At 39.6% G+C, this 27019-nt stretch overlaps 1 pseudogene; it reads right to left on the bottom strand.

Moving 5' to 3' along the window:
• Positions 1–21004, bottom strand: part of LOC121509008 — a 30567-nt pseudogene extending 9563 nt beyond the window's left edge.
• Positions 21005–27019: the final 6015 nt, after the last annotated feature.

The following is a 27019-nucleotide window of genomic DNA, read 5'->3' as shown; positions in this document are numbered from 1 at the left end:
CTCGTAGCTGATTGGGCCTGTCACTTTCTAACTGGGCCCAAACTGTTCAGACGGGAGCTTTGCAAGGTGGATTTGCCAGTGAGAGACATGGAAACAGGCGTATTCATCTGCATATGAGGGGAGCAATTATGTGCCAAATTTTGAATATTCCACATGCTTGTAAGTGGGACAGTTGGGCTGTTTGCTTGACTGGTCTGTTTGTTTTGTGTACAGTTAGTCTGAATTTCCCCTTTGCGCTTACTCTGTGGATCAAATGCTTTTGTTTTTGCCATTTGCATAGCTTCAGAATAAGCAAGAAGCTGCGCTGTTCTGTTGTGGATCTGGCCCTTTTTGGGATTTAGACAGGTAGAAAGTTTGTCACCACTTTGGGCTTAAGTTTTTTTTTTTTTGGGGGGGGGGGGCAAAATGTGGGACTTAGTTATGCTGTGAACCCAAATGAGTTATACACCCTGACATCCCAACTACATAAAATCACTGAGTGCTTTATCTTAGGGCAGTAAGCCCAGATTCAAGTACAGTTAACCCTAAAGTATGGTTTGCTATGAATGCATCAGGCACTAGGCCTGAGTCTGCTTGAAGAGGGGGTCTCAAGGGTGATTCATGTAGACTTGGGCATGGTATGCAGGTACTTGTCAGCCAGTAGAGTTGTAATGTTAGTTCTCCTCAAAATCTTTTGTATCCAAGCAGCAGGGGCCATTCTATTGACTTAGCTTCTCAGTAGATAAGGAAGTGCGAAGTGGGGTGTTCTTTGCATCTTAGAAATAATGAAAAATATCCATGGTAACAGGATGGACTCCATTGTCTGCACAGGATAAAAAAAAAAGTCAAGTGGTTGCCTTACTTGTCTCTTGTTATTTCCGCATCTTGGCGAATTTGCAAACCAACTTTGTCAGTGAAGTCCTGTGTTGGGTGAAGTTGGCTAACCTACCAGTCATGTTGGTGGGTAGGAAAATATAAAAGTAATGTAAGAGGCTGACGATGTAAATCAAACCTAAGACTTCTTCCTCTCCTGCTCTGAAACAGAGCCATATCAGAGAGCAGGCTACTTGCTGAATTCATTGTCACAGAGCAGTAGGAACCTGCTGAAGGCGAAAGCAAAGAGGAACAGGGAAAATGGTGATGGACAAAGAGTGGGAGTGAAGCAGCATGGCATCATCATTTTTATTTTTTTGTGTGTATTGTTGTGAGTTTGAGTGCATGTGTTGTTGAAACTGTGTATTGCTGCCATTCTTGGTCAGGTCTCCCTTAAAAAAGAGATATTTGATCTCAATGGGACAAACCTGGTTAAAAAAAAAGGTTAAATAAAATGAAAAAAAAAAAAAAAACTTAAGAGACTTCTTGATAAGGCATTAAGACAGATAATTATAGGTAGAGTATATGCATGAAGCAGTAACATCAAAGGAGATATAATAAAAGGACAAGGAGTAAGACACTGCAGAATGACAGAGGCATGCTCAGTGGACAAGGAAATAAATGGTACTGTTAGGAGATAAGCTGAATTGGCTGAAGGGATCCTCTTCAAGTGGGTCGCAGAGGCTGCAGAGACACACATTTATCATACATGGTAGCATGACATTGTATATGCATGTGTGCATGTTAATCTTCTATTGTTTTGTCCCTTTTGTTTTTAAAGAAGAGAGAGGGGGTGATAGAGTGCATATTATTGTAAGTCAAGCAGCTCTGACAGGCCACAGATGCTTGGGTGGGTGAGGAGGGACTGCTCCCTCTTCCTTTTGCACTCTTTTCACTCCTCCAGTAATCATTTTTCTATTCATCATGTAACGTGTGCTTTCTCCTCTAATGTCACTTCATCTATTCCTCTGCTTGCCATGGTTTTTCCACTTGCCACACTGGCAATACTGGGATGTGGGAATAACAAAACTTACCACAAATAAAGGTTGCAACATATTGACTGTAAGGTTTAAATGACTACGATCTTACTCACCTCTAAAAAGTAAGTAATAAATGATTAACAACAACAATAATAATAATAATAATGATAATCCTACTTTACCATACTTACTGTTTGTATGTCGATTTGTATGCCACACCATTACTCCAATTGTCCTTGATACCTTTCAAAAGACTTCTTAGGTGTCCTGGTTTGAAGCTGGTGCCATAAAAAATCACAAATATGTAAATATTTCAATTAAATCTAAAATTCTTGTGCCGTTCGCTTTAGTTTGCCCCCTTCCCCAGACTCTGCTGCTCTGATGCTGTCAAAAGAACCTGCTGATACCTAGCCAGCTGACCCACTACTCACTGGTTTTGTCCTGGGGGGTGGGGTTGTGGAGGAGCAGCACATTCAAGAACCAGAACTTAACATGGTTCCCTCTCCAGCACCTCCATTAGGTGTTCCTGATGAGCATCCTGGCTCCAGTCAGGATGAGCAAGAAGAGCCTTCAACTAACTCTGCTGCTGTGAGGTTGTCAACCCAATCATACTGTAGCCCCCGCGCTGAACTTCTAGTCATGGATTCAGTCCTGGGGGGGGGTTGTGTTCAAGCAGCACATCCAAGACCCAGACCTGAAAAAAAGTTTGCTCTCCACCTCTTTCACTTGATTACCATGAAAACACAGACTCCACCAAGGAAGTAAGCAGAAACCTCTGCCTTCATTCACACTCAGAAAAACAGCCTTCATGTGTCTTTGTATTCAAGAACTGATGAGAAACAAAGTCACTGACAGCTATCAGTCTGGAAAGGCTTACAAAGCCATTTCCAAGGCTCCGCAAACCAGGGTGACTGCTGTTGTCCACAAATGGAGAAAACTTTGAACATTGGTGAACCCTCCCACAAATGGTCAGCCTACCAAAATTACTCCAATGACGACTCATCCAGCACTTGCCATGATTGGTCTGTACCTATAAGCTCCAAGAGATTAACAGAAAAAAAGATTAAATAAACACAGAGTGTGAAAAGAAAGTTCAGTCTGTATCCATATCCGTTTCAAACTTTGAGCATAAATGAGCCATTAGTTTCAACACTAGGCAGTGCTGTTGTGAGATAAAGCATTGATTAGTTCTTACACCATGTTTACACCAGCACGTTTTTTACACCTTTGCCCGTCTATCTGCTCCACTGGGAAGTCCAGTCAGTTTGCTCTTGTTTGTATCTGAATGAAGATATGAACCGTTAGCCTTTTCCCTCCCTGTTGCACAGTGCATCGTTGTCATCTTGACCAGGTCCAGGGCCACTGGTAGCCGGGACCAGCCAGGGCCCCCCGACATCTGTTGGCCACCCCAAAATCCTTAACCACATAACATTCAGAGAGCCTACCATCTGGCTGGCAAATGTTTTTTTTATAACCATTCAATTATTTTCAAAATGTAAATTTAACATGTTATACATCACCAGAAAGCTCTGATTCTTAGGATTCTGATCATGTAAATAAAACCACCAAAGCAGCCACTATAAATGCATTTGTCAACAAACAAAAAATAATAAAAGTTACACAGGTCACTGCTGTTTTACAAGAACAAAAAAAGAAAGGCAAAATGGTGCCGAATAAAGAATTGTTTGGGAGCCCAAAGACCAACTTATTTTAATGAGCTGAGCTTATTGATCCTAATCTAAAGAAAGAGCTGAAATTTCCATCATCACAAGGCTGGGCAAACATTGGCTATGGAAATGCAAGCAAGATTATGTTCCAGACAGCTAGGTGAAAATGCACCAGTAGTTACAACTTCCTCTTATTTGTAGTAAACCAGTCATGCTCCTTTAATGCTCATTCACTTTCCTGTATTTTCTCTGTTCTGATTTTATTTTCTCTCCGTGTCTCTACCCTCCTTTTTGTCGCTCTCATTTACTATCTAGAAGCGAACAGTGCCAACAACAGCAGCAGTGGTCCCCAGTGCCATGCTATCACTCCCAATACCTACTGTACTTCAAATGAACTGCTCTGTCGGTAGCACTGGGAGGGAGTCAGGAGTCACACTGAAGTTTCCAGAAATAATAATGAAGACCCTGTTACACAAAACAAATTTGTGGATTTCCCTGCACTATGTGTGCATGTGCATGGTTTTATTTTATTCCAAACAGACTTGTGAAGAACATGAAAACTGTGAGGGAAAAACAGCCATATAAAAGTTGCCTCAGAAGGGTAAATGACATTGTGTTATGTTCTACAGTGACTGACAATGCAACGCAGTATCTTTAACGTTGTGTTTACACCAGACCTAAGCTCAATAATTTGTGCAAGTATATTAAGTATGTAGTAGGTAGTAGTATGTAAAGTCAATGAAAAGATGTGAGTAGACGTGAGTTTGCCTTCGGCAGCACAAGCTGCGAATGCAAATGCCAGCTGTGGAACGTGAGCAATTTGTGGTGATCTCAATTATTTTGGTTTTATTTTGTTGATTTCCAGGTTCCATCTTGCTGGTTGTTGGGTAACTTCACTGTGCTTCTTGAAGGCTGTTTCCCTTCCCCCCTGTGGCGCTGAGGCTCATCATGTATACCTGAGACTTATCTACAATCAAGCTCACCCTGAAGAAGGCTGCAGACTTTCGTCTCAGCGCCAGTGTATTATCGACCTCTCACGTGGTACATCGGCTCCTCCTGGTTATCCTCAGCAATTAATTTTGAGTAATCATCTTGTGAAATGTTTTACTTGATTCTAATCGTGCCTCTCCTCTTTCTTTTCCAGTGCCTTACTCCTGCCTCACGTCAGCCCCCAACCCAGCACTCTCTCACTGGATCCCCTCACTCCTTCTGGACTCACAGGCACCTCATCTGCCTCTGGGTTCAACTCATACTCCACACGTAACACAATTTACTCAAATGAATAAGGCAAATTCATGCCACGTTCAACACGGCTCAATTGTGAGAGTTGAAAAATCCAAACTCAAGCAAAACAGTCGCACTGCAATAGCCAACAGCATGAAGATCCTCCAGTGGCATGTTTAACATATGTCACCGGAGGATCCCTGAAAGACCAGCTTAGGGGGAGGAGGTTCATTCAACCAGAAAAATCCAAAATTACAAATAAAGAAGTCCTTAATGCAAAATAGTGAAATGTTAAAATGCCTTAAAAAGATGTGATTAAGTGTGATTAACTACAGAAAATCCTGACATTGATCACAATTACAAATTTTGATCTTTTGCTCTAATGTATCATACACAATACTGTTAACTAGAGTTTCCAATTGACAACACCTGCCAAAGTATTCCTTTTTTGCTTTTCTTAACATTTTGTAATTTTCAGCAAACTGTCCATGATCAGTAAACGAGGGATCAATCTCCCTTTGCTATCCCATTACGTATCGAGGTTGAGCCTGTCACCTGTACGTCTCTACAGGTAATCAGATAGAAAGGAAGAGGAAAGGAGACGAGAGCTGTTATGTCTCTTCTGTTTATGTGTAGTATTGAAGACAATAACAAACAATGCACCTTGACTGTTGCTACAAAATGCCTTATGCTTTCTATCGATGAACACGTCAAACTATACCTCATTACTGGATTTAACCACAAAGAGATTCTTTCTATTTAGCTTATAAAGGCTATTTGTAATAGCAAGTTTAGACTTTTTTCTCATCTTTAGGACTTTAATCTCAAAATTCTATTACAATTTTAATCTTGAAATTTTGACTTTTTTCTGATTTCAACTTTAATCTTGAAATTGTATTTCAACCTAATTCTTGAAATTTCCACTTTATCCTCGTCACTTTGACTTTAATCTCAATTTGCCCAAAATTATTTTCTCCTTTGAAGTTGTCCCTAATCCTCTTCCGTACAAATGACATCCATGAATATTGAACATCCAACATTCCAACATTTTAGTCAATGAAAACTTAACTTACTCCTTAATGAAAACTAAACTTACTCCTTAATGTCCAGTGTATATATATAAGGGAAGATTCTACATATTGTATTTAACCATGGATAAAGGAACTTGTTATGAATTGAAAAGTACCAGAGAAAGACAGATTATTGATAACACAAGGTGCAGATGACTTTTTTTCCGTTTCCACTGAGCAGTATGTGAGTTTTTTAAAAGCGGAATGAGAAATTAAAAAGCCGGGGGGGACTTATTTTACATCTCTGTGGCTGCAGGGAGATGCTGCAGTGACTCAACCAAAGTTTACATAAAGGCACAATAAAGCATATAATTAGCTGAAACTGAAACAAATATACCAACTATGACCTTAATTTATCATTATCATTTCATTAATGCTGACAGCCTCGGTTTTAAACACAGTTTCCACCATGAATGAAGCAACACAAGAAAACTCACAGCCCCAGACTGATTTAAAACCTGGTTTAATTCATGACACTAATGTCAAGGACATATTCACAGACTTTATTTACAAACTTTGTTTAAGTCATTCAGAGGTGGAAATGTTTTCCTGATCACTGGGAAGTTCACATAACATCAATACTGCAACACACTTCCATCAGCTCTTACAGACAGTCATTTTCACTCCATTTGCACCGTGCTGTTACCGTCTGTACATTAGACACTTCATGCAATGACACCAATTTGCATGGAAAGGGGGGAATTTTTTCTCTGCAGCACAATAAAAGAAGCAATAAAACCTTTGAGTGTGTTTTATATGACTTAGCTATGCTTTTTAACTTCTTTACACAGTTGTAGTTTTAGTGCAATCTTTTTGTGGCGCTTTTGCAAAACATTTCTCTCTTCAGCGGCAGCAGAGATGACAGACGCCGTATTCAAACACACATTCACAGCACCAGCAACCAAATAAGTAGCAGCAACATTTTAACCCTACAGTGTCAGTGAATGTCTCTGACAGCTAAGTGTGACACATCTCACATATTATCTTGTTTAAATTGCACAGGGAGAAGTGTTATTTCTTTGAAGAAAACTTACTTTGATTGGGGAGAACAATCAGGTGTGTCATCCCTCCCAGGCATACCAAATACGTGACCATTGTACTTTATATTATAACTTTTTCACATGTTTCAACAAAGTCCAGTTATTTTCTATCACTGTCACTCACTCTCTCAGTTATAAATGAAAAATGTGTCCACATATCAGACTGGCCTTGCTCTGTAGGCTATCTGTTATGTAAAATGGCAATTCTAATCCTCTTTTCCACATCGTTTGTTAAATTCCATCATAATACATACTAGCTTTTTTGGACTATACGTGTGGGAACAGTAGCTTTTTTTGTGCACCCACTCCTGCCTGCAACTGTAAAACCGATGGCTCTTGTCAGAGTTACATTTCCTGCAGGATCTAACCATTACTTGTTTTCTTAAATTTTGGAAATCTTTTCATCAAGCTACTGACCCATAAGGTTTATTCACTTTGCAATGTATCACCATTTTCTTGAAATGCAGGAGTATGACCTAATGAGGGAGAAAAGATGTTAAAAAATGGCACACAGCCTGGTCTGTGATGCCATGTATCCAGGCATGTTTGACATAGTAAAGAGGCCGCTTGCAGTACACCATAAATGATGCAGAATGTCATATGTTCCCCCCCATAGATCTTGTCAGTACCCCCTTTTTCATAACCATGGCAGCACAGTTTCACAGCACATGTAAACAGTAAAAATGCTTTGCTAGCTAAGTCATGGTATAACATACAATAACACAAGATAACTGCTGAAATCTATTTTTTTCCATGGACAAATTTATCCCCTACAGTGGGGAATTTCTCATGTATTAGCTAGTATAGAGCTGCATGTTCTGCTTGTGTGCACAGCTGATGGAGGTGACAGGAGTGTTTATTGAGCTGAAGTTTCTGTAAGTTAATTTTTTACAAGATAGATGTAATCATTTCAAAATTCACAGCATGACTTTATCTTACAAAATAGAAAGGTCTGAACAACATTCTTTAGCTCTTATAGTCTAACAAAAAGAACTTGCCATTTCCAGTGAATCTGCTTGCAACATCTAAAAACCAGCTGTTCACAATTTGGCAAACTGAACTGCAGGAAACACAATCTTTCAGATTGATTCAATGTGCAGTGGCACAGTTCAAATAGCTGCACCTATCCACTGTCCTCTACGGCTGCAGCCAGAAACATAGGACCAGAGAGTAACATCAAACAAGTAGAACTTGTTAATGTGCGTATCTATTGCACATTATGCACTTTAATCTCTGACTAAACTGCATTTGGACCTTCACTTTTTAAAAGTTTGTTAATGTTGGAGCCTGATACTGCAGTGGATTACATTCATTTTTATTCTCATGACTCAGTACCCCATAATGAAAAAGTGAATAAAGAATTTTAGAAATCTTTTCACACTTATTAAAAATGTAAAAAAATGAATTTCACATTGATGTAAGTATTCAAACCCATTGCAAAATCACTTGAATTTTAGCCCAGGTTTCTCCCATTTCTCTGGATCTTTGCTGAGATGTTTATACACCTTGATTGAAGTCCACCTGTGGTGAAATAAACTGACTGAACATGATTTGCAAAGACACACAAAGGCCTCACAGCTGACAATACATAACAGAGCAAAAACCAAGCCATGAGGTCAAAGGAATTACCTGCCGAACTCAGAGACAGGACTGTTGCGAGGCACAGATCTGGTGAGAGCTACAAAAGAAATTCTGTTGCTCCGAAGGTTCCCAAGAGTGCACTTGCCTCCATAATTCTCAAATGGAAGAAGTTTGGTACAACCAGGACTCTTCAAAGAGCTGGTGTCCTGGCCAAACTGAGTCATTGGAGAAGGGCCTTTGTAAGAGAGGTGACCAAGAACCTGATGGTCACTCTGACTGAGCTCCAGAGATCCTGTGTGGACGGTACTAGAAGAAAAACATAAAAAGGTTCAAGAAATGGATTTATTTTATGAAAACTAGGAAAATGTTCAAATTGAGTACAATTTTCTGGTATGATCAACAAGGATCATTTGTTTGCTGATCTTCTATTTCTCTTTGCAATCATCCATCACAGCACTCAGCAGAAAACTACTTTTTACAAGCCTAAGGCCTTGTTTCACGTGATAGCATTCTGTTTCGTTTACCATTTTCAAATAGTTCCATGTTTAGATGGAAGTGATTTGAAAACAATCTCCATCTATACGACACCACAGGAAACACAAAAACCTGTAGTAAAGTGATTTACAGTACAATAAAACTGTCTCTACCACAAGGACAGTAGCTACCGCACATTCACTGTTTTTCATGTGTTTTTGATAATGTGTAACATTTTTATCATACAGGGTGCATGAGAGTAATTCACCAAATCCTCCTACTCATCGCCATCATGCTTTTTCAGAAAGTGCTGTGGTCCCTGTTTACACAGAGACAGGGGCGTTTTAAAAACTTTCACTCCGGAGCCCCTTTCCAAATTGTTCCGTTTTCAGGCACCAAAATGCTGTCCTGTGTAAACAAACAGCCAAAATGCTACAAAAGTTTTGCGTTTTTCACCTGAAAATGCAACAGGGCCTAAAAGATTCAGGGCTTCTGAGAGAACATCCCTGTGTCTCACATGCAGATTGAACAACCAAACCTAGGATCTGCTTGTCTCCTCTCATTAAGTCAGTAGGAATAAGCAGGAAGCCGGAATTCAGTTCATGCTTTTATTTGCCTGCCCGAGTGGCTGGTAAGTTGAGCAAACTAACCTGATATTGCTCAAAAATACCCACATTTGGCTGGGTGCTAACTTCCCATCCAGGTTATTACTGTTATGCATACAGTATGTACTCAGTCTGATACAGCAGGCAACGTAATGCATGTAGATGTTTTGCAAACCTGCCTGGGAGGAGAAAGAAGAAGAACCTGCCATGGCAACCACTCGGGTCATGACCTAAGCGAAGATTGTTTTTGTTAACCTGGCAAAACAGTCCATCCTGCCATCATGGGTGATTTAAAATCCCTTTTTAAGATGCCAGCAACATCGCCCTTGTATCTAGTTTTTGAGGTGACAGGAAATGTTTATTGCCTTCGCACCTCATCTCACAAACTTTACCCTTTAAAGTAAGTCTTAACAGACCGTTTATTCTCTTGTTTCTGATTATTTCTGTTTTTAATGAGGCAAAAATATTAACAAACTGCCGTGGGGGTGGGGGATTTTGTTTGTACGATGATGTCATATAGCTGAAACACCTTTCGGTCCCATATATGTGCACGGTTGCATTCATATTTTATCTGAGCCATGCCAGACCCCACTTGAATCATGCCCGAGACCACCTCTCCGGGCATGGTTTGTTTGGATTCACACTTACCAGAACGAAACAGACTTTGGGCTCAAGTGCCTTTGATCTGGAACCAGGTGCCTAATATGACCTCACTTTCTTGAGAAAGATAGAGAGGGGGGGCTAGTGTCCCTACAGACCAACCGCCACTGTTGGATACACTGGTTATCACAGTATTTATCAGTCTATTCTTTCTTTTGTTTTCTAGAGACATGGTTGGCAAAAAATACCTAGAGACAATAAGAAAGACAATTACTTCCCTCACTGTCCAAGCATATCAACACTCCTGTGTTTTTTCCTACTCTTTCATAATGCACTTTGCAAAGAATTCCCTGACAGTCAATTATCGTGACTCATTGAATAAACAAAACAGAATCATGAAGGAAAATAAGCAAAGCCTCAGTCAGTGCTTCCAGGATTTTGTTATTAAGTCTGCAGTGTATCTGAGATCCAGTGGAAAGAGAGAGAATGCATGTCTGTGTATGTGGGCTTTGAGATGGGTATCACTGTAGGCCATGAAGGCTTGGGCCGTTTATTTAAAGAGCCACTATAAATGTTGAAGCAGTGATAATGGCTGGGGGGCCGAGGGATGACATTTTGACAAACACCGCTTATTATAGAAATGGTTTTATCAATGTGTTTATAGGGCGATGCAAGTGGCAGACTGTGTGTGTAGAAGTGCATTAAAGCCTGTGCTTATGTGGGAAAGCCAAAGTGTGATGAAGCATCTTTGTTTGTGTGTATCTTGCCACCAGCCCCAAGAATTCTAAGAACTGGATGGAGAGAAAGACAATAAACCGTAAATGTGCTTCTTTTCTCTCATTTATTTTCTGATGTGGGTAGACAGAGGGGGAGGAGATTGAGAGAATCATCTAACGGCTAAAAACAAAAGAATAAACGAAGGTGGGATGGAGCAATGGAGGAGGAGGGATGGCCAATCGAAGTATAATAACTTTATACATCTTGTTTTTCTTTCTGACGGCAACTTTTCCACAGTTGTTTGTGAAACTGGGAGGCATCGATTGTTCAGACACAGTCCTCCACACAAACACAGCCTCCACCAAACGAAAATAGACGTGCAAGCGGTCACGTTTACACGCAGACAAACACTGCATAGATCTTGCAATGACTGCCATGGTTACTTAACCACAGAACCATCACAGCCAGGTCTTATAGTGGGACTGTCGTGTCATTTTAATGTTTCCTCATGTGCTTATGGGAGTTGAGGCAGCATTAGTAATATAATAGTCACATTACAGAAACATCATTACCAATTACAACGCCTCCATGTCAGGGCTATGCAAAGAGTTTGTGTGTGTGAGTGAACACAGAGATTAGTCTCCCATCTCTGTGGAGTGGCTGATCATTCATTTGTGTTGTGACTGTCTTGATTTCCCCAGTTGGGCTGTCAAATGATGTTGCACACAGTCAGTCGCAGGTGTTTGGGTTCCGTCATGCTGACATTGCTTTGCATAGAGCCTTTCGTGGACCATTAATCTGTCTATCTTTCTCTTTTCTACCTGTCGCCTCATTCCTTGGCCTTGCATTCACTCCCTCTTTATCATTAAATAAATGTGTGTCAGCTTTAGTAAACACCCATTTGGTTTAATTTCCAGGTCAGTGGAGACAGACAGACCTATTTCGGCAATTCTGAAACCCATTCTTCCATTCTGCCAGGGTTTAATGAAAATAACCGTAACAATTCAGCATAAAAGTGGTCCTGAAGGCCGGAGCACATTGTCTGCAGATGTCAGAAGAGAGTGGGACTGACTTGCGTAAGTGGAACGTGGCCTATAAGTATGCAAAAATCACTGTGGTGCAACATTGATGCTCTGAAGGGCACCAGAGAGCTCTCAGCCTTGAAGGGTTAAGACATATATATATATATATATATATATATATATATATACATATGTCAAGATTAATCACATTAATCACAATCGATTAAGGTCCACCTATAGTGAAGAATTTTTTTTTATCCCACTAAATCGCAGGTTTTATTGTCCCTTTCAGCACACTTTGGTTAAGCCACCTCAGCATCTCTCTGCATCCACAGTGATGGAAATAAGTCCATCACTAATCCTTAATGTCAGTTTTTACTTCATAAAATCTCCAAAAAGTCATCTGCACCTTGTGTTATCATTTGTCTGATTACTCTGCTTTCCTTTTTAATCCATAACGAGTTTCTTTTTCAATGTTTTTTCCCCAAGTTCATCTTTGATTATCCTATGATTGCAGGTCTGTATGCAAACAGGAAGTTATTTACTCTTAGTTAAAGACAGGCAGAAATTCCAAAATGAAAAAGGACAGTTTTCAATGCAAAAGAGTGAATTATTAAAACACAACTAAAAAGATAGGATTAATTGTAATAAATTGGTGAAATTCTGGTTTTATTTTCTTAATCTTTTGATATCCCTTATAATAATACCTTATTCCAATGCCCAGTTCAGACCAAAGATTTGTGATGCAGTGAGACTGCTGAAGAGCATCATCCACGACAGTTGGAAGTTTAGATCAATCATCTGATGCTGCTGCTTGAGATTCAGTTTGTCAATTGACATACGGCTGGGTTTTTGTACATTGTGAGAAGATACATACAGTAATTATATAGCCTACTGTGCACGTTATCAAGACAACAAAGACAAGGAAAAACAAATGGAATGTGAATGGGCCACACTTATTGAGCAGTAATTTAATACATTGTAACTTTTTATTTAGGTGAGTGCAAGAGTTGTTTTTATCTGAACTCATGTGGTCAGTTGCACTAAAGAAAATTGTTGCTTTTTGCATGTTTTTAGCTGTAAAAATGGCAAAATAAAGAGCTCCTGATTCTCAGAGCACATGCAAAGGGGAAATCCATGCTAACTGCACACAAAATGCACACAAACGGCTCAGCTGAGCATTTACATGAGTAGGAGGAGGTGAATTCAAAAGTTTGGTGCAAAATTGCTCCACTGAAATGTGAATAAGCTTCATTAAAAATAGCACATACCGTAAAACACCAAATAATAGCCCGGGTGTTTATTTGTCTCAATCCCTGAGCAGACCAGGCGTTTATTTGGGACCAGGCAGCTATTTGGAACAGGCGTTTAATTCCTTTCTCACAAAAATCTTGCTTAGCAAAAATTCGAAAAATATGGTGAATTTAATAAAACTATTCATTTACATCAGTATGAATATCACTTTTACATTTTTAAGACAAGATTACAGTACCATAGTTATACTTCTGTCTTCTTCTGTCAACTCAACACTCTCTACACACTTTAAATACTGGTAAGGAACTAAACAAACACAAAGTTGACGACGGACAGTTTAAAGTTAATGCCATACTTTTAATTTTTTGGCTGCATCGGGACATGGCGCTGCTATCTCACTTGAGAAAACGAGCAAGGGACAGGGGTGCCCCAGCCAATGAGGAGGCTAGTACTCGCAGCCAATCAGGCTCAGGTCAGAGGGAGCACTCCTATTGGCCGCTGTAGCTTCTGTAGCTCAGCTCAGTGAGAAGTTGATTCAACGGCGGGATTACGGCGGTGTTCAGTCCTGTGTAGAATTTGTTCATGATGAGATGAAGTGTTTTCTTGCCTGTGATTCGGCCATTGATTTCAGTGGAAAAGCAGAGCAAAATCACTCCACGAGCGCATTGCCACCATGAGTATTAAATTCAGTGGACATTCTCACCCGTGAGGAGGCACGTAAAGAGAGGGGTGGAGCTACGGAGCTCAAACAGGGAGAAAAACAGGAAGGGAGGGGGAGTTGGGAGTTGATTCTAAATGGTTCTCATCTCATCTCAGTCACATATCAGAGCTGTAAATAAATTACACCCGGCATTTATTTGGAACAGGTGTTTACTTGTCAAAATGTACTGTCGCACCCGGCGGTTAATTGGGACCCGGCGATTATTTGGTGTTTTACGGTAATCAACTAGAATGGCCGTCTTAGGCGGCAGACCCACGCTGAAGCAGCGCCACTGAGGAACTCACACTCCCATTGATTACTATGGTGTTCAAAATTTCAAAGTCCAAGAAAAAACGAAGGGGTGCGCAGATCATCACCAAAATCTAATTGATTCTTCCCTGTCACTATCCCAATATTCCCTGATAGTTTGGTGAAGATCCAACTTACCGTTCTCAAGTTATCTTGTACACATACAAGCAAACAAACAAACAAACAAACAAACAAACAAACAAACAAACAAAGATACAGAACCCTTTACATAACCCCCTGTTGATTTCATATAATAGAAACGGCGTGGGTAACAAAGGCAGGCACTAACTGCCACAGGCAGTAAAAGTGGTGCAATTTAACACCAAATGAAACCAGGTATTCTGTGACAAAACCCTTGTTCACATAATGACAGGGAATGAGGGAAGATGGATGAAAAATCCCAACATCCAAACTAGTATTAGTTAAACTACAAAACATTTCTTTCATGTCATTTACCTTATGTCTTTCTCAAATTGACTTTCTTTTTTAATTATGGCCACCTTTTTGATCAATGAATACATTTTAAATATTTCACAACATTCTATTATTTTCATCTCTTACATTTTTTCCTTTTTCAAATACAACTAGATCCTTAAATTTCAATAGCTTTAAATAACTAGTGGGTTAATATGATCCTGTGAATTATTCATTGTAAACTGAATCCGCTGCCCGCACTTTGTGCAAGAACCTTATCTAGTTTAACAAAAAGAAACACACACACCATAATTATTTTCCTTCTCTTTTATTATTTCCAGTAACCTTCTCTGTACAATGCTCTTTAGCATGTAATTGTGTGACAAATTGCTTGTATATAAAACCGTATTACACAGAAATATCAAATGTGACAACTTGACCACCCACTGCATCAATTAGCATGTCCACCCTGCGAGACAAGGCTGTCAGACAATAAGGAGGATGGCAGCCAATAGTTAAAACCGAAAGGCCAACATGCAGATAAAATGTGAGGCTGTGAATTAGAGGAAGTAAAGATCATCAAAGAGACATCATGGGAAGAGATACCAGATTAGTGGGCAAAGGGCTAAAATCTGTCACAGACCTGGAAGACTGCTTTCTGACTTACCTTACAAGTGGCCCTAGTTAAAAAAAAATCCTGTTTTCTACAAATTTCACTTCATGATTGCATGGTTTTTGCAGCACTAAGCCTGTGCAAATGAGTTAGAAAGACACTAATTCATTGGTTCCAGACCCTGGGTCTGGGCCCCTATGGGGTAGCATTGAAGATGTCAGATGGGGCTCTGGGGTTGTCTAAACTAGATTTATATGTGAACTAAAATGTGTAAAAATCCTCTGTCAACCCAAGTGTAAAGTGTATTAATGGTCTGAAGATAAACCTGTGTCCCAAAGATATGTTTCCCCTCTTAGAATATCATTACACTATGTCAGTTACACTTATAATTCAGGCTCTTTTGAAATCAATTAAAATAGTGTCTGATTTTTGACTGAAATATTGGCACTGTTGTCAAAAAACAAGAGGGCCTAAATTCAGGCAACACAAACAGTTTTTAACAAAGAATTGGCAGTATTTGGGCCAAGAAACTTGAGGCTCTGGGGTGTAGGAGAGCAAAGGCTCCAGGGCACAAGAAAAATACTCTTGGACCCATTTTATAAAATCAACAGGAAAATCCACCATTTAAATTTTTTGTTGAAAATGGTCAAATTCTGCATTTCTATGGGTCTTCTTTAGATGAATTCACCCAACTTAGTGAACCCATCCCACTTTAGATTCTGTGTAAGTCTAGAAAAGCCTTGTTGATAGACATTTCTTTAGATCTTGAACAGAACTCAAAGGGCATGGCTTTGATAGTTTGTCAAAATTTTGATGCCTTACCATTAGACACAAAGTGTACCATTATGCAGTCATATGGAGTCTCAAAATGTGTTTGTTTTTATTCCAGACCTTCTCTGAACATTTTGAAGGCCAATATTAACTTAATCCTAAAATAAAGACCAGGGTTTTTATTTACAAAATTACAGAGGATACCAGCCCTTTATATGAAGGGGTTATTATTTTGATTCAGGGTTCAATTTCAAATTCTCCTTGAGAACTATAATTGTTCATTCCTTAGTGCAAAGTAAATATTGTAGACCAACATCAATAGTACAGACCTAAAATAAAACTATTTTATGAATTGGGAGTTGTTTGATAACTTAATAATATTCGAAAAAAATTGATAAATGTGATGGTGCATATTCTCATTTAGTTTTAAGTAAGCTAAATAAGGTTTGAAGGAAAATCCTGTGTTTTATAAAGGTATATTACACAAGCTTAGCAAAGCAGAAATTTAGTAAACCCAACCTCATAACATCCCAATTTTTACAAATGTGTAAGGCTCCTGAACTTTGCATTGGCTTTGGAGGCTGCTCACAGATCAGCTCCTTAAGTACAGGTGGACGGGATCAGCACCTGAGACACCTAACAGACATGCCCACTAAAGTGCTCACAAACACAGAGCTCTCCAATGAAGATATGAGAAGAAAAGAGAAGAACAGGCAGTGGCATAACAGTTAATTTTATCTGAGGTTTTGGCATTGAGATTAAAGAGAAAGGCCATAAATTCTATCTACACCAAGGCTGCAACATTGTATTGATTTATTTATTAATAATTAGTAATTAAAAATGTTGGCATCTAATTTAATGATTTATTTTGTCACGCAATTATGCCATCACTCACCATGAAGCTGCTTAATATCACACAGTAAAAGACAACAAAAAGATGTTTACAGGACAGACTGGTGGAACACAAATATCAGAACATAAAACTATCCTATGGCAAACCAATATTGTGTTGCTTTTAATATTATGATTCAGAAAGTGCTAGGTTGAGGGCTTTTCACCAGGTCTTGGAGTATGTTAAAAAACTGAGCAAATCTTCAACATCTTGTACTGTGGCTGGTCAAAGTATCAATAGGAGCCGTTTTCTTAATAGACCCATATCTCTTTAAATGATCAAAAATTTTTTCATCTTCAGTGTTGGTAACACCACTAAAAATAACTGAACATGAAACATCAACAGCTATGTTAGCAGTGAACAACAAAATAGGTTCCTGGCTAGCTTGCCATGTTTTGTTACATTTTGGAAGATGTTAACTTTAAATTAAAATTTTGTGTGAATGAAATTATATTAATTGAAACAATAAATACCAGAAAACTAAGAAAACTCAGGTTCGTCTCAGTGGAGCCCAGGGTGTGTGAATAATGAAACAAGAACCAAAAGTTAAGTTTAAATTAAACTGTGAGGGAGCAGGAAAGCCACCCCCTCACTGAGGAGATAAAAGTCACACTAAACTGCAGAGTGTCAAGTTTGGTTAATTAATGCAGAATGTTATTTTATTTTGTAGACCCTCCTAACTCTTCCTGTCTTTCAGGTTCACTTCCTGTGGTGTGTGTCTTCATGGAGTGCACACATGGGGATGCAGTAAACAGGCCACAGCAGCTGCCAATCACCTTGTTAAGCTAGGTTTGAACAGGGAAGAGAGAGAGAGGAGGAGGGAGGGGGAAGTTAATTTAGTTATATTTGCCTTTAGTTTACAATATTTATGTTTTTTTTTTAGTTATTTAGGCTTCACTTCTGCTGGTCTAAATCCAAGATTAAGGTTTATTCATCAAAAACCCTACACAAACATATTGATAAAAAATATTTTTTAAGTAATAAACACAAACAATTTCAACAAACCATTAACAATAAGTAAAGAAGGCCTTTTTTAAGTACAACAAATAAATATCAATTTTTGTTCTTTTTTCTTTAAATGAAAATAATTTTTTTGCAGTTCATTGTATTAATGACTTTTCCGAGCTTTGTTCAGTTCAGTCCTACTCTAACCGTGGTATCTTCTGAAGGGGGAAGTGGAAATAAAGAAGAGTTTGTTGGGCAGGCTCACCAGTCTTCTTCAGAGGGATCCTATCAAGACCTCAGGGCCAGTAAAATAAAAAATAATTACCATTCAATATAAATCAAATCATTGTTGTACAACTTTCATCCAATTCCAAATCTTCAATGTTCAAATTTAACTTCACATCACATCCAAATGCCATTATTAGATTACACAATTTGAGCAATATACAAACCATTCGATTATATTAAGTGATTAGTTAAAGAAAATAAATCTTTTTCTTTCTATGAAATAAATCCAAGTATTTGGCAAAGCACATTTGAATATGGGTGAATACTGAGTATATTTCTGTGTACAAATTCTACCAACACATACCACATCCCATGATAAAACTAATCATGAAAATGTTCCAATAATCAGTTTAATTCTAAAAAGGCTCCTGTTTGTATCTGCCCCAGTACATCTCTCTGGCTCCATCCTCTTTATTTTACACACTAAGGCTCCAGCAGCACATACACATTACCTGTCAATTCTTATGGTCCCAGAAGATTATCAGAAACACGTGTGCCTCTCCCTCAGGACCACTGCTTGTCACACTGTCCCTATACTGTAACAAGACAAGCTTGATTTTAACTGAGGGAACCATATTTATCTCTTTTGCTGACATCAGTGTGTCATGCTTTTGTTTGTGCGTGTTTTTTTTTTTAAGATCTTCTGGGATTTTTTTTGTCTGCAAGGTCTCAACTCATCAACACAACAGCATCTTTGCCAGTAGTTGCAGGCAAAAAATTCCCCTGAGCATCTGAATCACAGCTTCATAAATTTTATTACTCCCTAAGGCACACATGTTTTTTTAACAATAAAGTAGGAAAATGTCCCTTCAGGGCAAAATAAGCTAGTCACTTCAAAAATAAATTGCATCTTCTTTTTAATCAAACAGTAAAAGTAATATTTGGACATTTGGACAATGGAGATAACAGCAGATAATCTGGCAATGCTTTTTTCCCAACTGTATGCTTCACTGATCTTTTGGTTTGAGGGCTTCTATATTTACAGTAAAGAAACTTGGTTGTGCAATGGCCTCATCTATAGCGGCAAATCTCTACATGGAAAAAAATAGAGAGCAGGGCTCTCTCTCCTCTTTCACTAGAATCTCCTTAAGCCTCTGGTTGGAGATACCTGGGTCAAGATTCCATCAGGTAAAGTGGTAGCTTTCAGTGAACACATGTCAATCACTTTGTTTGCACTATTTTCCAAAATGGTATCCATAGGGCAAAGTGAGCCAAAGGCTATGGGGTAAGTCAAGCTAACACCATAAGGCATTTAAGATCAGTTAAGTCAAGAAGTTTAAAATGTATTATCAGATTTTAAATTATTCAGATCACTGATGTTATATATTTGCATCTATTTCTTTACTTTTTGTGAGCAAATTAGCTTTTGATTTTAGGCTTTGAATCTTGAAATGAGAAGCATATCTGGACTTGTCCAGGGAGGCATATGATACGTGTATTATGGTAATCTTCTTTGAATTAAGCAAATACACTTTTAAAATTTGAGTTTTTTCAAGGTTTTGACCCAAACAAATGAAAGATACATTTCGGGCTCTGCATGCAAAATTAGACAATAAAGTTATTTTGAAGTTTTTGTCAAATATGAATGCTGAGCATTTTGTTTGATAGCAGAGATCTTGTCATGAAGGTCCATCTTTACATTCTACTTCTGTCTCATATTTCCTGACCTTAAGGATAGTAGAAATGGGTTCATCTTACCCAACACTCTGCCTGTAAAACTGGGGAGGATCTTCCAAAAGGATAACATTCTGGTACACTTCAGACCCACCAACACACTACGATGGAGACTGGTTCATTCTAAGGTCAAAACACCAAGGTATAAAAAAGCAGTGTGGTTTATTCCTTAAAATGCACTGAGGAATGCCAGGACATGTATATCAGCAAGGGTAAAGTTGGGGATAATGTTAGGGAAAGGTCTGGCCAGGACTGGGCTGCACTTAGATCTTAAGAACATTCCTTAGAAGACAGCAATGTTCAGATGGCCAGAGAAGACTGCTAGTTTGAGTGTCCACACAGCAAGCAGGCAACTCAATACATAAGCCCATCAGGATTGTGAGTCACATTAAACCAAACAATTAGTACCTTCAACTGTAGACATGAGACTGTTAGTTAAAGTGTGAGGATAATAAGTTTATAAGCACATAAGAAGGCACCCCCCCTTCGGTGGGTCACCCACCCCCCACAGTCTAAAAACATAAACTTCATCTACAAAAAGGGGCAGAGCTGCCTCTTTTGAGAAGACTCCGATCAATAGACATCTGCAGTAAGATGCTGCAGATGTTTTATCAGTCTGTGGTGGCAAGTGTTCTGTTCTATGCTACAGTCTGCTGGGGAGGCACTGTAAAACACAAGGATGCAAACTGGACAAAAGAAAAATAACACAGAAGAAGAAGAATTAATGTATTACTAGGCTTATTAAAAATATTAAAAGGGCTACAAAGGTGCAAAAAGGAGAAACTATAGAGATGTGCAAGTATATTGGTGATTAGGTAATAGTGCAGTCTTATTAAAGAGTATAACACACAGAGTGTGCAGTTCTACACAGAAGAGAGAAGTTCAAGGTGGATAATGTAACATATAAAATATGTTTGAATATGTTTGAATATTCATTATTTTTGTCTACTGGTTCTGGGGTTCAGTGAGAGTCTGTGGGGGGAGGGATGGAGTACTGCTTGCAGGACTGACAGCAGAGGGGAAGAAACTGTTCTTACAATACCGAAGTTCTGATGGACCTCAGCCTTCTGCCAGAGGGGAGGGCCTCAAAAAGTCCATGTCTGGGGTGAGAGGGGTTGGATGCAATTTTACCTGCATGCCTCAGAGTCCTGGAGGTGCACAGGGTGTGGAGAAATGGAAGATTGAAACCAATCACGCTCTCTGCACAGTGAATGATAAGTTGCAACCAGTTCCTGTCCCTAACCATGGCTGCAGCATTCCAGACTGAGATGGAGAAGGTGAGGATGACTGCAGAGTAGAAGTGCACCGTCATCGTCTTTGGCAGGTTGGATTTCTTCTGCTGCTGCAGGAAGTAATCCTCTGATAGGCTTTCTTGATGAAGGAGCTGACATTCAGCTCCCACTTGAGGACCTGAGTGATAGGGGTCAGGGGCAAGGGCAGCAGCGTCCTTCCTACTACAACCATCTCCACTGCCTTTAGAGCATTAAACTCCAGGTTGTTCTGACCACACCCGGTCACCAGATGAATCTCACCTGTAGGCAGACTCGTCCCCACCAGAGTCTGACGAGGGTCATGTCATCCACAAACTCCAGGAGCTTGACAGACTGTTGACTGGAGGTACAGTTGTTCGTGTCCAGGAGTAAGAGAAGAAGAGAAAGACTGCAACCTTGGGGGGAGCCAGTGCTGATGGTTCTGCTGTCTGAGACATGTTTCCCCAACTACACCTGCTGCTTCCTGTCTGACAGGAAGTTTATGATCTATCTGCAGTTGGAGTTCGGCATGTTCATCTGGGACAGCTTGTACTAGAGAAGAGCTGGGATTACTGTATATCAGCTGCACGGCTAACGCTAAGTAAGCAGACGGTATTTTTTGCTTTCCCTCATCAAGCTCATCAAATACACAATCCAACAAATCCAACAATCCAATCCTCCAAAACGCTCTCGTGTACAAGTTGTGACCTGTACAATCACCACGCTATGAAATAATCACGGAACATTACGAGACGGAGATGTTCTAAAGTTAAATGTAAAGCCGTAACTACACTCCAGACATGGCTGCTGCACTGTGTCTGCCCAGTGGTTTACTCAAGAAATAGTTCTGAGTATTTGCTTCATGTGTCGTAATGTTACATATTTACACGTTATTATTTCATAGCGTGGTGAATGTACAGGTCACAACTTGTCCACGAGAGCGTTTTGGAGTTGGATTGTGTATTTGATGAGTTTGATGAGGGAAAGCAAAAAATACTGTCTGCTTACATAGCGTTAGCTGTGCAGCTGGTAAATCGGTCCCCCCAGATCTAGAAACAGCTTGCACCAACAACTAACGGAAACAAACCTATTACTAAGACTATAGGAATTATGGCAATGGGTGAATTTGCCAAAATGTTGAAGTATCCCTTTAAGCATACTGCCCAAAAAATATCAAACTGTCAAAAATGTACTACCTTATTATTATGTTGGTTCTCATTGCTCAGGTTTATACAAACAAAGTGTATAACTCTGTCCTGGTAAATTGATTTAATGTGATTTTGTAGCAGCAAACTTGATGAAATGATTTGATTGCTGTAAGTGAACTTTTGGTAGATTTTGAGCAAATTACAACAACACTGTGATAATACTGACAACTATGATATTTAAGGTCATGTTAATCGAAATCGTTAAATGAAATTTTAATATTGTTTTCTAGTGGAGAATGAGCCTAGACTTGCATAACTACAAGTTAAGCAAATCAAAAGCAACCACCCTTTACTGACTGAACCATTCAGCATTTGTTTAGTTCGACTAGGATAGCCATTTAAATTTTCTGAACCAATGCACTTTAGTCTCAGACAAAGCTATGGATCATTGTCTTTAGCACCTAGCAGCAAGGTGGGGAAACAGAGCGAGAGAAGGAGAAGTATCTGTTTTGTTTCACGGGTGGCTGCAATTTCCCTTTCTGTTTCCTACTCAAAGCCTGGTGGATTGAAAACACATTTTCCAGCCAAAGTCTGCACCTCATCCCTGAAGGCTTACACACGAGCTACTATCATCTACACACACTAACAAAAACACATACACAAATTCACTTGACTCTCCTCTTTACTCAAATACACACACTTCATACCTCCATTCCATTAAAAAATGGCCAAAGGCCAATGGTAAACAGCCAGTTGCATTTGCTCTCAGTCATGATAATCAACCTCCAATCAAGGACTTATAGGATCGTTAAGGCTCGTTAAGGCTCGTTAGAGGCTGATTTACACACTGTGTTTCGATGGTTCCAGCCCACTGCCTCATATTCAAGGGGACATTAGACAATGGACATTGACATTTGCATTGATGTATTGCTTTGCATTCTAAAACCCTGTCATCTGGACTGTGATTATGTGCATGTGGGTGTGTTTGTCGGTGAATGTGTCACTCCCAACAGCTGTGTGTAGAATAGTAATCTTAATCCTATCCAGTAATTTGCTAATTATCATAATCATGCATGACAGGGTAATCACACGTACACAATGACAGAGACACAGAAGAACATTAAAGAGTTTTACTGAGGTGTCATTTCCTCAAACCGGTTTAGAGGAGTTGTTGCAACTTGATAACCTTTTGCGTGGCATCCCAGTGTCATAAAGTCTTCATTTCCAGGGTACTGTAGCTCTTTGTTAGTCCCTGTATGTATGTATGTATGTATGTATGTATGCATGCATCTGTATATGTATTAGGGTTGTAGGCCCCAGTTTGGTTTGTACCTTGGTTTTGGGGTCATGGTTCAGTGCAGGTTTTGTTCATCAGGAAAAAAAGCCAATTCCAGATTTTTAATTCGAAACACTTCGCTGTCACAATAGTATAAATTAATACCTGCCAACCGGCTCTGGTCATCTGCAAGTAAACATAGCACGATAATTAAGGAAATTTGTATTTGGTCGATTATTTCTTTGTTGTAACATTGCTTCATTTAACAAACAGAAGCCTCATTAGCATGTGGAAGAGCCATAAACAGCCAGTACAGCCTGGCAACTCCTCCTCAAGCTGGTCACCAGCCTGGTCACACACTGCTGTGGGATGGCATCCCATTCTTCAACCAGCATTTGTCGCACATTAGCGAATGTGGTGATGGTTGTCATTCCAGCACAAACAGCACGTCACAGTTTGATTCCACAAGTGTTCAATGGGGTTGAGGTCAGGAATGCTTGTAGGACATTCCATCCTCTCCACTCCCAAATTCTGGAGGTAGGCTCTGAAAAAGCCTGCTCTGTTAGGGTGAGTATTGTCATCTTGGAGGAAAGAGTGTGGCCCAAGTCTGTGTGTATTGGATTGCTGCTGGTGTCATGTCCAGCTCTCCCTCCTAGGTTATGTTTCATTTTTTGTTGTTCAGTTACTTACTTCCTGTTTTATCTTTGTGACTTACCTCTCCTCTTGTTTCAGGGAGAGGAATTGCTACAGCTAACAGCTGGCTGCAGAATCTTTTTTCAGTGAGGGAGATTCTACCCCTTCACCATCACACTGCCTCCACCCAAAGATGTTACTCTATCGGTGCAGCAATCATCATAGAGTTCTCGGTGTCTTCTCCATACTTTGACTCTACAATCCAGCAGCTGTGGGCAGAATCTAGTCTCACCTTTTAACATAACGTTCCTCCACATGTTCAGGTTCCAGTGTACATGTTGCCGACATCAGCACAAATGGGCCTGATTGTGAAGAGCATTCATGGGAGGCATCCTGGCAGCCCTGTAAGACCCTTACAGACTGAAAATCTGTAGATGACAGCCTATGGTTCTAAAGAGCTTGGCGTGGAAATGGTCTTCTTGAGCTGTCGTCTCCTTGTGAATCCCACTTTGTAGCCTGTCTCTGAAATGCCCCGTCATATGGAACCTAGCCTTCAGTTTGGAGATGGTACTAGGGCTTATTCCTAATAATGCCACAACTTTGTTGTTGGAAGACACCAGCTTGAAGTTACCCTTTTGCAGATGCTAATCAGGCACCTGATTGTCAGCACCTGGTGGTACCAGAATCTCGAAACAAGAGTCAATAGCACCAGAAAAAATTGCTGTTTGGCACAGGCAGGTTTGACTAATTTTTCATGGGCGCAACCCACATATTCAGCTCTGCTGCTCATTCCTAAAATGCATGTTCCTTACAAATGTGGCACCATTTAAAATGGAAGTAAACAGGCTTTCAGGTGGTATAAGATTTATTGCCTAGAAGCGCTGTTACAGCAAGGATGTAATCTACCAAACACTAATGTCCTTGCTGTGCACACTTCAGATTTTCAATGATGAATTTGATCATAAATAAAGTGCTTAGAGTGTATAGAATATCATCAAAAAAAAAAAGGATTGGGGCTGTGTCTCTACTGAATTTCTCTTTTCCATTTCACAGTGCTTCAAATAACAAGACTAGGTAAAAACCTAGTATATGGCTGACCACAACTATCTGGGATGCCTGTTGAAATGCCTGACTGGCAGAGGGATTTTTTCATTATTGTTATTTTTTGTGAGCCAAATTTATTGTGGCCACTTAAAATGAACATGGCTACATACTGTCCTCTCTCTCTGTCTCTCCTCTCAATAAAGCTCTTCTCTTTGTTCATATGAAACTCTACAGAGCCATGTTGGGCTTCACTGATAGAGACAGACAGTGTCACTGGAAATTATTATTTTTTTGTCAGATATAAGTCTGTAATAGTAGTAGTTTTATACTAACAATAAAACACTAACTGTTAATGAACTCTTCATTCTAAAATAAAATAAAAACTGCAGCAGGTTTCATGAACATTTGTAATACTCCTCAGACAGGTGTGTAAGGGTCTTTATATGTTAGTTATCAATAAACAGTGCACTTATTATATTTTTATATCCATTAAGTATCAATAAACAGCAGATTTATAATATTCCCTACCAATAAAGACGTACTAAACGTTTAAGTAGCATTCTCTTAACAACGGAAATGCGGAGACTTTAACATTTATTTGTTCCACATAAACATATAGTATTAAGGGAATATTTATGATGTATTATTTTGCGTTTCAATGTAGGTGTGTGTGTGTGAGTGTCACGTTTGTGTGTGTGTCACTCTGCAGCATGTAAGCAGACGAGGAAAGGAGAGCAGGGGGACAGGAGCGCATGATGGAAAAACTGAAAACTGAAGATTGTGCAATAGTCTCAAATCACGAAATACTTCTCTGCACAAGATAAGCTGTCGGTGCGGCTTTGTGCTCTGGAATTAAAAAGAACAGCAGTCCAGTTCGGAGTTAACAGCAGTCTTACAACGACATCCAAGCTAGCGACGGACACCGCCCACCGCCATGATCCAAAGGCATGCTGAAACAGACCGGGACTGAAGAGAGAAGGTTTTCTGATGCAGAAAGCTTTCCGTGTTGTACTGTTACTCTCTTCACTTATTTTCATAAAGCAATGTCCAGTTTTGACTAAGTGCTGCTGTGGCTTATAGCTAATTGCTACACGAGCAGTTGTGTCCACAAGCATTCACACAGTCACCTTTTCCCCCTCAATTATCACATAGTCATGCCAAAGCAGCTCAGCAGAGGAGTAAAAACATCTTTCCCAATATGAAAAGCTTATAGGGTTGTTTTATTCTTTGTCATACATAAATGTGGCCCAGTTCTGGTGAAATAGAGGCCAAAGCTATATCTCAGGTAATTAGAGCAGTGGAGGCAGCCATTACAGGGCATTCAGTTCCCCTAAACCCTGCCCATAGTGCAACGCTGTATGTATGGGCCATACATAATGTTAACTGGAGCCTAGTTAACACAGTGGAGGCAGTCATCACTGCCAGCATTCAGTACAAGCAAACGCAACCCTGTATTATATGCCTCATTCAAAGCGTCACTCACTCAGTTACTCAGTCAGTATACGGACAAAGCCATATGTGGGGCTGACCTCGGCGGTCAGCCAAAAAGGTTTCTTACCACAGAAAAAAAAAAAAAAAAATCAATGCTAATACTGGTGATTAAACCTTATCAACTTTTTTTTCTGAAGTGATGACTAAGCGCTGGGGTGGGGGGGGGCATGGAAATTGTAATCTTTCCTAAAACACCAAAATGCCTAGGCAGTGCTAATTCGAAACTGGCTATATTTTTCCTTAAATGTACATGATGTGCTCACTATAAATAAAGGCTTCAGGCAACCCTGATTCAAAGAATCCCAACAATGACTTTAATGTTCCAGTAGTTAGGAGCTAACCTTGTCTGACATTTGCTGCCATGCAGGTATTGTTCAGTCTTTCTCTTCAGAGCTCTTTCACTCAGCACGTTTTCTCTGCAGCTCAAATTGAGATTAATGAGGGCACTAAGGCTGAGCCAAAACTGTGGGAAAAAAAAAAAAAAG

This window comes from Cheilinus undulatus, linkage group 4 (assembly GCF_018320785.1).
Source record: "Cheilinus undulatus linkage group 4, ASM1832078v1, whole genome shotgun sequence".
In the NCBI taxonomy this organism is placed as follows: Eukaryota; Metazoa; Chordata; class Actinopteri; order Labriformes; family Labridae; genus Cheilinus; species Cheilinus undulatus.
Note: the sequence above shows the minus strand (reverse complement) of the source record. Positions and strands in the feature narration are given on the sequence as shown.